This window comes from Ranitomeya imitator, chromosome 6 (genome assembly GCF_032444005.1).
Source record: "Ranitomeya imitator isolate aRanImi1 chromosome 6, aRanImi1.pri, whole genome shotgun sequence".
Lineage (NCBI taxonomy): Eukaryota > Metazoa > Chordata > Amphibia > Anura > Dendrobatidae > Ranitomeya > Ranitomeya imitator.
In genome coordinates this window covers 556,563,602-556,577,495 of record NC_091287.1, presented here as the reverse complement: position 1 = coordinate 556,577,495, position 13,894 = coordinate 556,563,602, and the positions used below count along the sequence as shown (strand labels likewise).

The window sequence follows — 13,894 nt, the reverse complement described above, 5'->3', positions numbered from 1 at the left end:
GGAGACCCCCGAGAGCTTTATCTGGAGCCCCCTGTAAGGAAGTTCCCACAAGAGATCGTTCAGCGTTAGACATAAAGCAATGTCGGCCGATCTTTATGGGATTGGGGCTTCGGACCCTCGGTGATCAGTTCTCATCTCAGGGTCAGAAATTGGGGCGACTCCTCCAGATGTCAGAGGATCGCTCCGGCCGCAGACACATTGATCTTCAGGACACAAGTACTGCTCGCTGTGGTGGACGCAGAGCCACCAACACCAGGGGACGTCCAGCATAAGGAGGACATCACTGCATCACAACGACGGAGCCGACACTTCATTACAGAAGAAAGATGAGACAGAGGAGGCAAAATCTAAAAAAATTCTCTACTGTACAAGCAGTGAGACTATGGATTCTTTACTGTATGAGCAGTGAGACTATGGATTCTTTCCGGTAATGGCAGTGACACTATGGATTTGCAGCGCCCCAGAGATCTGGTCGTTGCAGTATGACACTCTGCCGCTAAGGAGAAGTGGCAGTACGTCTGATGGCACTGAAGGAATTCTCCTGACCAGGTATCACCAGAACACATTACACTTCACACTCCGGCCACTAGGGGGAGCAAAAGGCTTTATTTATTGGGCCACTCCTCACACTGGTAAAACTAGGGGCTGGGGAGGAAGTTAGTCAGAAGCTGACTGGGTTGGATTCAGGCAACATCCCGTGGCAGGGGGTGTTGCAGGGAGAAGGCACAGGGGGGTCCCTGTCAGGGGTGGGAACCTGGCAGGTGACTAGCGAACAGAACAGAACGTAACAGAGCCGCGCCTGCACACCCCACGGCGGTATCCTAAGAAAGAGACACGAAGGGAAGGATATTGTGGAACAGTGTAAACGAGATCAAGCACAAAGGAGAGCCAGTAAGAGTCCTGCCCCGAGAACGGCAACATCCTACTGAGGCGCGTAGTCGGTGGCCGGAACACCGCGTGAGTAACTGACTCTATGCCTTACTTCAAACTCCGCAGGACAGTTAATTATAGGTTGGCTGTCTACCTTAAATTTCCTAAGAAGACATAGGGGGCAACAGTGGGAGAGGGGCGTCTCTAGGGTCCCGGAAGACCTCCAAGCCTTCCCGTCATACGGGTGCGTCCTAGCCAAAACATACCTGGGGGACGAGAAACTAGCAACATCTGGAACTAAAGAGAAAGAGAGAATTAGAAAGAACGAACGAACGAGAACAGAAGTTGTGAGGACTATTCCGAATGCTCAGCAGGGTAGGACTACAACACACAGGCGCTAGTGGTAGGCAACGATTTCCACCTGCAAAGGGAACTCTGGATGTGCCCATCGGACCGGCCGGTCTCAGACAGCCCTGTTAAACGTGCTCTGGACTGAGGATCCTGAAGTCTTCAGTAAAGAGACTGCAACCTTGTGTCCTCGTTTGCCTGCACCTCACACCATCACCATCCACCTTACTGGGAAGCCCTGAGGACACATTCACCTGTGGGAAGGTATACCATCCAGCTGCCATCACATCACCCCAGCGGACCCCACAGCAGCGTCGGTCACCCTGAACGAACACCACAGGTGGCGTCACGAACCCCTGACAGACTGTACCACCTTTCTTGGACGCCCCTTAGCAGGGTCACGGACCGGGTCTAGCCACCATGACAGCCTCAGAACCGAACCAGAGAGGCCCGGTACCGAGATCTTGTGGCCCTGTGTCTGGGGGCGCTCCAGATTCTTTACTGTGCGAGCAGTGAGACTATGGATTTTTTCCGGTAATGGCAGTGAGACTATGGATTGTTTGCTCTACGAGCAGTGAACTATGGATTCTTTATTATATGAGCAGTGAGACTAAGAATTCTTTACTGTACGAGCAGTGAGACTATGGATTGTTTATTGTAATATCAATGAGACTATAGATTCTTTAATATAAGAGCAGTGAGACTATGGATTCTTTTCTATAAGAGCAGTGATGCTATGGATTCTTTACTGTACGAGCAGTGAGACTATGGATTCTTTGCTATAAGAGCAGTGAGACTATGGATTCTTTACGCTATGTGCACTGAGACTAAGAATTTTTTACTGTACGAGCAGTGAGACTAAGAATTCTTTACTGTAAGAGCAGTGAGACTATGGATTCTCTACTGTAATAGCAGTGAGACTATGGATTCTTTACGCTATGTGCCCTGAGACTAAGAATTTTTTACTGTACAAGCAGTGAGACTAAGAATTCTTTACTGTACGAGCAGTGAGACTATGAATTCTCTACTGTAATAGCAGTGAGACTATGGATTCTTTACTATACAGGCAATGAGATTATGGATTCTTTACTATACGAGCAGCGAGAATATGGATTCTTTAGAGGGGACATTACTACTGTCTTGGGCGCCATCGTGGTATAATGTCCCCCATCCTGGCCCCCTCTAGTAATAATGTGCCTCCTCCTTGGACCCTTCCTGGTATAATGTCTCTGTCCAGTAGTGATGTTCCCTTTCCTATTCCAACAATTGCTCGGCATCACCTATAAATAGTCTCCAGATAAGGATCTTGAATGTTTTTATAAGATTTTTAAAGAAGGCCTCTGCTCAAAAATGTGAGCGCCCAGAGGGTGGAATTGAACCACTCTGTCCCTAGACAGCTACAGGTTTGAAGCCTGCACCCCAGACCACTGAGGATCATCCGGGCAGGAGATCTGGGATCGCTCGATCCTATTTATAGTGGATCCTGAAGTCAGAAGTAAAGTTACGGAGATTATTAATATTTGATTGTTTTACTATTGAGGGAAATATGAAATCAGTGTGAGAAATATCGGGAGATAATTGCCCTGAACCTGCGGCTCCAACCACCGCTGGATATTGCTGCGGAGCATTTCCATGTTATTTGCATAGAAGCCGGCAGCAATGCATTGTGGGAGATGGCGGAGCGGCGACCTTCCTGCTGGCGGAGCGACCTCTGACCTTGTAGTGAGATCCGGACACAGATTAGACCTTTGTGGTTTCTCCAGAGCCAATCAGTGAACAATGCTCTAAGCAACATAAGACAGAGGAGCCGGAACCTGCGGCCTTAAAGGGGCACCCACTACTGTGAGATCAATGGTTTTCTCTGTGCTGTAAACCATGACAGGATTAGATACACGGCTCAGCAGACAGTATCACACAGGATAGGATTAGATACACAGCTCAGCAGTCAGTATCACAGAGGATAGGATTAGATACACAGCTCAGCAGTCAGTATCACACAGGAGAGGATTAGATACACAGCTCAGCAGTCAGTATCACACAGGACAGGATTAGATACACAGCTCAGCAGTCAGTATCACACAGGATAGTATTAGATACACAGCTCAGCAGACAGTATCACACAGGATAGGATTAGATACACAGCTCAGCAGACAGTATCACACAGGAGAGGATTAGATACACGGCTCAGCAGACTATCACACAGGAGAGGATTAGATACACAGCTCAGCAGTCAGTATCACACAGGATAGGATTAGATACACGGCTCAGCAGACAGTATCACACAGGATAGGATTAGATACACAGCTCAGCAGTCAGTATCACAGAGGATAGGATTAGATACACAGCTCAGCAGTCAGTATCACACAGGAGAGGATTAGATACACAGCTCAGCAGTCAGTATCACACAGGACAGGATTAGATACACAGCTCAGCAGTCAGTATCACACAGGATAGTATTAGATACACAGCTCAGCAGACAGTATCACACAGGATAGGATTAGATACACAGCTCAGCAGACAGTATCACACAGGAGAGGATTAGATACACGGCTCAGCAGACTATCACACAGGAGAGGATTAGATACACAGCTCAGCAGTCAGTATCACACAGGATAGGATTAGATACACGGCTCAGCAGACAGTATCACACAGGAGAGGATTAGATACACAGCTCAGCAGTCAGTATCACACAGGACAGGATTAGATACACAGCTCAGCAGTCAGTATCACACAGGACAGGATTAGATACACGGCTCAGCAGTCAGTATCACACAGGATAGGATTAGATACACGGCTCAGCAGACAGTATCACACAGGATAGGGTTAGATACATGGCTCAGCAGTCAGTATCACACAGGACAGGATTAGATACACAGCTCAGCAGTCAGTATCACACAGGATAGGATTAGATACACAGCTCAGCAGTCAGTATCACACAGGACAGGATTAGATACACTGCTCAGCAGACAGTATCACACAGGATAGGATTAGATACACAGCTCAGCAGTCAGTATCACACAGGAGAGGATTAGATACACAGCTCAGCAGTCAGTATCACACAGGATAGGATTAGATACACGGCTCAGCAGTCAGTATCACACAGGAGAGGATTAGATACACGGCTCAGCAGACAGTATCACACAGGATAGGATTAGATACACGGCTCAGCAGTCAGTATCACACAGGATAGGATTAGATACACGGCTCAGCAGACAGTATCACACAGGACAGGATTAGATACACAGCTCAGCAGTCAGTATCACACAGGACAGGATTAGATACACAGCTCAGCAGACAGTATCACACAGGATAGGATTAGATACATGGCTCAGCAGACAGTATCACACAGGACAGGATTAGATACACAGCTCAGCAGTCAGTATCACACAGGATAGTATTAGATACACAGCTCAGCAGACAGTATCACACAGGATAGGATTAGATACACAGCTCAGCAGACAGTATCACACAGGAGAGGATTAGATACACGGCTCAGCAGACAGTATCACACAGGACAGGATTAGATACACAGCTCAGCAGTCAGTATCACACAGGACAGGATTAGATACACGGCTCAGCAGTCAGTATCACACAGGATAGGATTAGATACACGGCTCAGCAGACAGTATCACACAGGATAGGGTTAGATACATGGCTCAGCAGTCAGTATCACACAGGACAGGATTAGATACACAGCTCAGCAGTCAGTATCACACAGGATAGGATTAGATACACAGCTCAGCAGTCAGTATCACACAGGACAGGATTAGATACACTGCTCAGCAGACAGTATCACACAGGATAGGATTAGATACACAGCTCAGCAGTCAGTATCACACAGGAGAGGATTAGATACACAGCTCAGCAGTCAGTATCACACAGGATAGGACTAGATACACAGCTCAGCAGACAGTATCACACAGGATAGGATTAGATACACAGCTCAGCAGTCAGTATCACACAGGATAGGATTAGATACACGGCTCAGCAGTCAGTATCACACAGGAGAGGATTAGATACACGGCTCAGCAGACAGTATCACACAGGATAGGATTAGATACACGGCTCAGCAGTCAGTATCACACAGGATAGGATTAGATACACGGCTCAGCAGACAGTATCACACAGGACAGGATTAGATACACAGCTCAGCAGTCAGTATCACACAGGACAGGATTAGATACACAGCTCAGCAGACAGTATCACACAGGATAGGATTAGATACATGGCTCAGCAGACAGTATCACACAGGACAGGATTAGATACACAGCTCAGCAGTCAGTATCACACAGGATAGTATTAGATACACAGCTCAGCAGACAGTATCACACAGGATAGGATTAGATACACAGCTCAGCAGACAGTATCACACAGGAGAGGATTAGATACACGGCTCAGCAGACAGTATCACACAGGACAGGATTAGATACACAGCTCAGCAGTCAGTATCACACAGGACAGGATTAGATACACGGCTCAGCAGTCAGTATCACACAGGATAGGATTAGATACACGGCTCAGCAGACAGTATCACACAGGATAGGGTTAGATACATGGCTCAGCAGTCAGTATCACACAGGACAGGATTAGATACACAGCTCAGCAGTCAGTATCACACAGGATAGGATTAGATACACAGCTCAGCAGACAGTATCACACAGGATAGGATTAGATACACAGCTCAGCAGTCAGTATCACACAGGATAGGATTAGATACACGGCTCAGCAGACAGTATCACACAGGATAGGATTAGATACACGGCTCAGCAGTCAGTATCACACAGGAGAGGATTAGATACACGGCTCAGCAGACAGTATCACACAGGACAGGATTAGATACACAGCTCAGCAGTCAGTATCACACAGGACAGGATTAGATACACAGCTCAGCAGACAGTATCACACAGGATAGGATTAGATACACAGCTCAGCAGAAAGTATCACACAGGATAGGATTAGATACACGGCTCAGCAGTCAGTATCACACAGGACAGGATTAGATACACAGCTCAGCAGTCAGTATCACACAGGATAGGATTAGATACACAGCTCAGCAGACAGTATCACACAGGATAGGATTAGATACACAGCTCAGCAGACAGTATCACACAGGACAGGATTAGATACACAGCTCAGCATTCAGTATCACACAGGATAGGATTAGATACACGGTTCAGCAGTCAGTATCACACAGGATAGGATTAGATACACGGCTCAGCAGACAGTATCACACAGGAGAGGATTAGATACACGGCTCAGCAGTCAGTATCACACAGGATAGGATTAGATACACAGCTCAGCAGTCAGTATCACACAGGATAGGATCAGATACACAGCTCAGCAGACAGTATCACACAGGATAGGATTAGATACACAGCTCAGCAGTCAGTATCACACAGGATAGGATTAGATACACGGCTCAGCAGTCAGTATCCCACAGGGTAGGATTAGATACACGGCTCAGCAGTCAGTATCACACAGGGTAGGATTAGATACACAGCTCAGCAGACAGTATCACACAGGAGAGGATTAGATACACGGCTCAGCAGTCAGTATCACACAGGATAGGATTAGATACACAGCTCAGCAGACAGTATCACACAGGAGAGGATTAGATACACAGCTCAGCAGTCAGTATCACACAGGATAGGATTAGATACACGGCTCAGCAGTCAGTATCACACAGGAGAGGATTAGATACACAGCTCAGCAGTCAGTATCACACAGGATAGGATTAGATACACAGCTCAGCAGTCAGTATCACACAGGATAGGATTAGATACACAGCTCAGCAGTCAGTATCACACAGGATAGGATTAGATACACAGCTCAGCAGACAGTATCACACAGGAGAGGATTAGATACACGGCTCAGCAGTCAGTATCACACAGGATAGGATTAGATACATGGCTCAGCAGTCAGTATCACACAGGATAGGATTAGATACACGGCTCAGCAGTCAGTATCCCACAGGGTAGGATTAGATACACGGCTCAGCAGTCAGTATCACACAGGATAGGATTAGATACACGGCTCAGCAGTCAGTATCCCACAGGGTAGGATTACATACACAGCTCAGCAGACAGTATCACACAGGAGAGGATTAGATACACGGCTCAGCAGTCAGTATCACACAGGATAGGATTAGATACACGGCTCAGCAGTCAGTATCACACAGGATAGGATTAGATACACGGCTCAGCGGACAGTATCACACAGGATAGGATTAGATACACGGCTCAGCAGTCAGTATCACACATTATAGGATTAGATACATGGCTCAGCAGTCAGTATCACACAGGATAGGATTAGATACATGGCTCAGCAGTCAGTATCACACAGGATAGGATTAGATACACGGCTCAGCGGACAGTATCACACAGGATAGGATTAGATACACGGCTCAGCAGTCAGTATCACACAGGATAGGATTAGATACACGGCTCAGCAGACAGTATCATACAGGACAGGATTAGATACACAGCTCAGCGGACAGTATCACACAGGATAGGATTAGATACACGGCTCAGCAGTCACTGTCACACAGGATAGGATTAGATACACGGCTCAGTAGACAGTATCATACAGGACAGGATTAGATACACAGCTCAGCAGACAGTATCACACAGAATAGGATTAGATACACGGCTCAGCAGTCACTGTCACACAGGATAGGATTAGATACACGGCTCAGCAGACAGTATCACACAGGATAGGATTAGATACACGTCTCAGCAGTCAGTATCACACAGGATAGGATTAGATACACAGCTCAGCAGACAGTATCACACAGGATAGGATTAGATACACAGCTCAGCAGACAGTATCACACAGAATAGGATTAGATACACGGCTCAGCAGACAGTATCACACAGGACAGGATTAGATACACAGCTCAGCAGACAGTATCACACAGGATAGGATTAGATAAACGGCTCAGCAGTCAGTATCACACAGGATAAGATTAGATACACAGCTCAGCAGACAGTATCACACAGGAGAGGATTAGATACACGGCTCAGCAGACAGTATCACACAGGATAAGATTAGATACACAGCTCAGCGGACAGTATCACACAGGATAGGATTAGATACACAGCTCAGCAGACAGTATCACACAGGAGAGGATTAGATACACAGCTCAGCAGTCAGTATCACACAGGATGGGATTAGATACACGGCTCAGCAGTCAGTATCACACAGGATAGGATTAGATACACAGCTCAGCAGTCAGTATCGCACAGGATAGGATTAGATACACAGCTCAGCAGACAGTATCACACAGGATGGGATTAGATACACGGCTCAGCAGACAGTATCACACAGGATAGGATTAGATACACAGCTCAGCAGTCAGTATCACACAGGATAGGATTAGATACACAGCTCAGCAGACAGTATCACACAGGATAGGATTAGATACACGGCTCAGCAGTCAGTATCACACAGGATAGGATTAGATACACGGCTCAGCAGACAGTATCACACAGGATAGGATTAGATACACAGCTCAGCAGTCAGTATCACACAGGATAGGATTAGATACACAGCTCAGCAGACAGTATCACACAGGATAGGATTAGATACACAGCTCAGCAGACAGTATCACACAGGATGGGATTAGATACACGGCTCAGCAGACAGTGTCACACAGGATGGGATTAGATACACAGCTCAGCAGACAGTATCACACAGGATGGGATTAGATACACAGCTCAGCAGACAGTATCACACAGGATGGGATTAGATACACGGCTCAGCAGACAGTATCACACAGGATAGGATTAGATACACAGCTCAGCAGTCAGTATCACACAGGATAGGATTAGATACACAGCTCAGCAGACAGTATCACACAGGAGAGGATTAGATACACAGCTCAGCAGACAGTATCACACAGGAGAGGATTAGATACACAGCTCAGCAGACAGTATCACACAGGATGGGATTAGATACACAGCTCAGCAGTCAGTATCACACAGGATGGGATTAGATACACAGCTCAGCAGACAGTATCACACAGGATGGGATTAGATACACGGCTCAGCGAACAGTATCACACAGGATAGGATTAGATACACGGCTCAGCGAACAGTATCACACAAGAGAGGATTAAATACACGGCTCAGCAGACAGTATCACACAGGATGGGATTAGATACACAGCTCAGCAGACAGTATCACACAGGATAGGATTAGATACACAGCTCAGCGCACAGTATCACACAGGATAGGATTAGATACACGGCTCAGCGAACAGTATCACACAAGAGAGGATTAAATACACGGCTCAGCAGACAGTATCACACAGGATGGGATTAGATACACAGCTCAGCAGACAGTATCACACAGGATGGGATTAGATACACAGCTCAGCGAACAGTATCACACAGGATAGGATTAGATACACGGCTCAGCGAACAGTATCACACAAGAGAGGATTAAATACACGGCTCAGCAGACAGTATCACACAGGATGGGATTAGATACACAGCTCAGCAGACAGTATCACACAGGATAGGATTAGATACACAGCTCAGCGAACAGTATCACACAGGAAAGGATTAAATACACAGCGCAGCAGACAGTATCACACAGGATAGAATTAGATACACGGCTCAGCAGACAGTTTCACACAGGGTAGAATTAGATACACAGCTCAGCATTCAGTATCACACAGGATAGGATTAGATACACAGCTCAGCATTCAGTATCACACAGGATAGGATTAGATACACGCCTCAGCAGTCAGTATCACACAGGAGAGGATTAGATACACAGCTCAGCTGTCAGTCTCACACAGGAGAGGATTAGATACACAGCTCAGCAGTCAGTCTCACACAGGAGAGGATTAGATACACAGCTCAGCAGTCAGTCTCACACAGGAGAGGATTAGATACACAGCTCAGCAGTCAGTCTCACACAGGAGAGGATTAGATACACAGCTCAGCAGTCAGTCTCACACAGGAGAGGATTAGATACACAGTTCTGCAGACAGTGTGATATTACATGCAGAAAGAGTGAGAGGAAGAGCTTTCTAGGCATTTAGAGGAAGGAGGGGCTGTGGGGGGGGAACCACAGCTGCAGGTTGTGTCTCACACACACCTAATGGATGTAGCAGAGCTCAGTGTGTGTGATAATACAGAATCAAATACATCATATTCCTAACACCTCCCCCTTTTGGACTGCACTACAGATGCAGGACCTCTCGGTACTCCTCCATGCGCACCTCGGCAGGTTCACCCTGGAGGGACAACCCATCTGCATTTCCATGCTCGCTGCTCTTTTTGTGTTTCACGGTAAAGTCCTACTGTTGGAGGGCAAGGCTCCAGCGTAGCAACCTTCCGTTGGTACCCGACTCGGATTGTAGCCAGCTCAGAGGGCTGTGGTCGGTCACCACAGTGAAGGTGCGACCGTACAGGTAGGGATGCAAACGTTGCAGGGCCCAGACCATGGCCAGGTATTCCTTCTTGATGGTGGAGTAGGCCACTTCCCTTGGCAGAAGCTTCCAGCTCAGGTACAACACGAGGTGCTCTTGGTTCCCTGAGTCCACCTGGCTGAGCACAGCATCGAGGCCAAACTCGCTGGCGTTGGTCTGTACCAGGAACAGCTGACTGCTGTCGACGGCTTTTAGCACTGGAGAACTGCTCAGGGCTGTTTTAAAAGCCCAGAAAGCCACCTCACAGCCATCTGTCCAGTTGACTTTTTGGGGTAGCTTCTTCCAGGTGAGGTCCATCAAGGGTATTGCCAGGCTACTATAGTTCTGTACGAAGAGCCTATAGTACCCTGCAGTGCCCAGGAAGGACATCACCTGTTTCTTGGTCCTGGGCGTGGGCCAGGACACGATTGCATCCAGTTTCCCATGCTCTGGCCTCATGGAGCCCCGACTTACCCGGTGCCCTAGGTAGTGGACCTCATTCATGCCCATCTGGCACTTTCCCGGCTTGATGGTCAGGCCTGCTTGGTGAATTCCAACAAAGAAGAAAAATAAAGCAAAAATGTCCAAAACAACATCATAGAAGTATAAAAAGGTTCATTTATTGAGAAAATCACATACAAAAAGTCTTTTAAATATACATATTATATATCAGGAATATTTGACCGGAGGAGATCTGCAGACATCTCATCTTACACCCCAGGGAAGCAAATATGTAACGCTCAGACTATAGAAAGAAAGATCTACTGGCTTTAAACAATCAAAACAACCCATAATACCTCAGTGAATTATAAGCCAGTTCAGACTAAAAATAAATCCAAAAGTGTGCTTACCCATTATTAGTCAGGGGATGTCCCCGCCTCGCCCCACAGCCCCTGACGTGGGTTTCGCGTTTCAGCTTTTTCAAAAGCTTGTTCTCCCTCAGTCCTGCATATCTGCAGATCTCCTTCGGTCAAATGTTCCTGATATATAATATGTATATTTAAAAGACTTTTTGTATTTGATTTTCTCAATAAATGAACATTTTTATACTTCTATGATGTTGTTTTGTTGACATTTTTGCTTTATTTTTCTTTTTTTGTTGCTATTTGGAGCGATCCAGTTGAATTTATATATTTTCGTCATTTTGGGAGAGCTGGTACAAAGTGCTCTCGGCCTCAATATATGGTGGTGCTTTTTGATTATATTAATGTGTACTGCTTGGTGAATTCACCTGAGCACCTCCTGGAGATGCTGCAGGTGTTCCTCCCAGGAGAGACTGAAGACGGCAACGTCATCCAGATGCGCCACCGCGTACTTCAGCAGTCCCTGAAACAGGTGGTTGACCATCCACTGGAAGGTGGCAGGGGAATTCTTCATGCCGAATGGCATGACCGTGGACTCGTACAGTCTGAAGCTGGTGATAAAGGCAGACTTCATCTGCGCCTCGGGGCTGAGGGAACTCTGCCAGTATCCCCGACTCAAATCCATTATGGACAAATATTTTGTGCCAGCTAACCACTCAAGCAGCTCCTTGATGCTCATCATTGGGTGCGCGTCAGAGACTGTGATGACATTGAGCCCCCTGTAGTCCATGCAGAACTGGGTGGTCAGATCCTTCTTTGGCACGAGGACAACAGATGAGGCCCACACACTTTTGAACCATTGAATCACCACCAGCTGTAACATCTCATCGATCTCCTGGTGCATAACCTCATGCACATCGTCGGAGATCCGGTAGGGTGTTTGCCATAGTGGGGCATGATTCCCGATGTCCACCTCGTGGACTGCTAACTCAGTCCTTCCAGGTCTGTTGGTGAACACGGCCTGGAAGGGTTCCAGCCTGGTTCGCAGCTGCGACCTCTGAGGTTCAGTTAGCAAGGTGCTTACCTTCATGTCATTGATGGACTCACCGGCCTTGGCTTGGGCCAGCATATCCAGGAGGGCGTCTTCCTCCCCGTCTTCGGGCTGGTTGCAGACTAGTAGGATGCAGGCTTCACATTCGTGATGAGCATCATATTGCCATGAAAGGCCTTTTGCCTACCCTGAGTGTGGTCAAGCATGACCACATAGGTGACTGGGTTGAGCTGTTGGTGGACGATGTACGGGCCTTCCAAGGCTGCTTGAAGCTTATCTTTCGGTACGGGGACCAGCACCCACACCTTCTGACCCATCTAGTAGGTCTGCTCCTGGATGTTCTGGTGGTACCAGTGCTTCTGATCAGCCTGGTCCTGAGCCATGTTGTCAGTGGCGTATCCAGGGGGGTAGCAGCCGGGGCATGTGCCCCGGGCACAGCCAACGAGGGCGCCAGCGGGCCGCCTGATGATGCGGCGGTCCAAGGAGGCTGCTCGTCGAGTCATACCCAGGGGTCAGCAGGGGAGGGGGAGCGGGGGCTGTTTAATTATACTCAACTGCTCCTGGCGCGGTCCCTGCAGGTCCCCGGCTCCCTGGCGCCCCAGCTTCTTCCTGCACTGAGCGGTCATGTGGTACCGCTCATTACAGTAATGAATATGCGGCTCCACCTCCCATAGTGGTGGAACCGCATATTAATTACTGTAATAAGCGGTAACCGTGACCGCTCAGTACAGGGAGAAGCTGCCGGCGCCGGGAAGCAGGGACTGCACCGCGCCAGGAGCAGGTGAGTATAATGGGGAGGGGAGCGCAGCGCTGTGCGATATTCACCCGCTCCCCGTTCCAGCCGCTGCTCCGTCTTCAGCGTCTTCTGCAGTGACCCTGAGGTCAGAGGGCGCGGTGACGTGGTTAGTGCGTGCCCTCTGCCTGAAAGACAGTGCAGAAGATGCTGAAGAAGATGGAGCGGCGGCTGGAACAAGGAGCAGGTGAATATTGAAAGTGCTGGGGGCCTGAGCGATGGAGAGGTGAGTATGTGATTTTTTTTTATCGCAGCAACAGCAAATGGGGCAAGTGTCTGTATGGAGCATCTTATGGGGCCATAACGTTTGTGCAACACTATAATGGGGCAAGTGTCTGTATGGGGCCATAATCAAAGTTAGTGCAGCACTATATGGGGCAAGTGTCTGTATGGAGCATCTTATGGGGCCATAACATTTGTGCAGCACTATATGGGGCAAGTGTCTGTATGGAGCATCTTATGGGGCCATAATCAACATTTGTGCAGCATTATATGGGGCAAATGTCTGTATGGAGCATCTTATGGGGCCATAACATTTGTGCTGCACTATATGGCGCAAATGTCTGTATGGAGCATCTATGGGGTCGTAATCAAAATTTGTGCAGCATTATA

General features: G+C 47.8%; 1 non-coding gene across 1 annotated transcript; it reads right to left on the bottom strand.

Annotated features, from left to right (window-relative positions):
• Nucleotides 1-2,575: 2,575 nt before the first annotated feature.
• TRNASTOP-UCA (transfer RNA opal suppressor (anticodon UCA)) lies at nt 2,576-2,662 on the bottom strand. Its single transcript has one exon. It is a non-coding gene; the product is annotated as a tRNA-Sec (tRNA).
• Between the last annotated feature and the right edge of the window lie 11,232 nt (nt 2,663-13,894).